This window comes from Sturnira hondurensis, unplaced genomic scaffold (genome assembly GCF_014824575.4).
Source record: "Sturnira hondurensis isolate 20B ecotype Veracruz unplaced genomic scaffold, ASM1482457v3 Scaffold0025370, whole genome shotgun sequence".
In the NCBI taxonomy this organism is placed as follows: domain Eukaryota; kingdom Metazoa; phylum Chordata; class Mammalia; order Chiroptera; family Phyllostomidae; genus Sturnira; species Sturnira hondurensis.
Window position 1 is genome coordinate 8,559,511 of NW_028098001.1, and position 1,451 is coordinate 8,560,961.

General features: G+C 34.7%; 1 pseudogene; it reads right to left on the reverse strand.

Moving 5' to 3' along the window:
* Positions 1 to 1,098: 1,098 nt before the first annotated feature.
* LOC118982404 (uncharacterized) lies at positions 1,099 to 1,186 on the reverse strand (annotated as a pseudogene).
* Positions 1,187 to 1,451: the final 265 nt, after the last annotated feature.

The following is a 1,451-nucleotide window of genomic DNA, read 5'->3' on the forward strand; positions in this document are numbered from 1 at the left end:
TGCTTCCAAACCAAATTTTACACCAGGTTCTCAGCTCCACAGTCTTATACTGCATAGGTAATGGAAAGATGGTTGGTTCTTTAGCAGTGTGTGGTACAGTCTCAAGATTCAAACCTCTCAATGTGTGTGGGAGTGGCTGTTGAAGTTTCTGCTCTGAGAGCCTAAGGAAGTCAACTCTCTTTTTTCTGAACCCTGAACATGCTGGAGGAACCTTTCAGGTAATGTTTATGAGATTTTCAGCACATTTTGGAATAAGCAGTGCTAAGCAGAATGCCCATTCCTACTTTTTGATATATGTGGGGCCTGAAGTTTAAGTTTCTTTTTCATAAAGGTATGAGCATATCAGCCCTTAAAATGTATACCATATTTTTTGGAACATAAGATGCACCTAGGTTTTAGAGGAGAAAAATTAAAAAAAAATTTGAAGCAAAAAGTATGGTAAAATATTTAATAACATAAATAACATAATATTTCACCAATGTAAATGTAAACAGAATTCAATAGCAGCATTAACAACCATTATTCCTCACAAATCTGGGGCTGGTGAAAGTGCATTTTATAATCTGAAAAATACGTTATCTGACCTAGTGTCTCCCAAGGACTATGTGGTTTTAAAAACTCCTTATATTCATGATTATGTGTTCCCTCTTAATTTCTTTTGAGCTCAGCTGTGTCTTTAACATGTGTGTGTACATACACACATGTATATATATGGTCTTTATATTTTGAATGATAATAGAGATTGCTGCATCTAATCAACTGATATCTTGAAGAAAGTTCCACAGGACCTTTGTTTATGTTGTTTACTTTCCTTGAAATGTCCTTCTTGTTTCTTCCAGGTACCCGTTCCCCACCCTCCAGTTACTTCCTCCTCTCCTTGTGATTCTAGCTCAAACATAACTGACTCTAACTCCCTAAGATCAGGGCCATGTCTACTGTTGCTCAGCATACTATCCTCTGCTAGCACAATGCCTGGTACAGAGTAGGTGCTTAATAAATGTTTGTTGAGTGGATGAATGGGCAAATGGACAAATGGATATTTTGCTTCTGTAGTCAGAGGAAAATGTGTAATAGAAGAAAAATCAATTGTAGTTTATCACAGTTCTACCTGCTCTCATTTATAATTCCTAGGATAAGAAATATTCTATTAACGAACTATAGAAATGATTCCTGAAAGTATAGTCTTAAAATATTCTAAATGTCAAGGGTTAAGATAAATTAATAAAAGTCAAGCTCAGTAGATCCAAGCCTACATTTAGAATTTTTGTTTTTAAACCTTTGATAAATGTGAAAGAAGTATAAAATGTTTATGCCATGGTATTATAAACATATTTTTATATGTAGGTTTAGTTAGTGCTTAAGATAATTACATGTGATTCTCATAGTCGCCAGCTCTTGCAATCTTGAAATTGAGGAATGGCTAATATGTTCTACATTAAAGCTAGGTGACC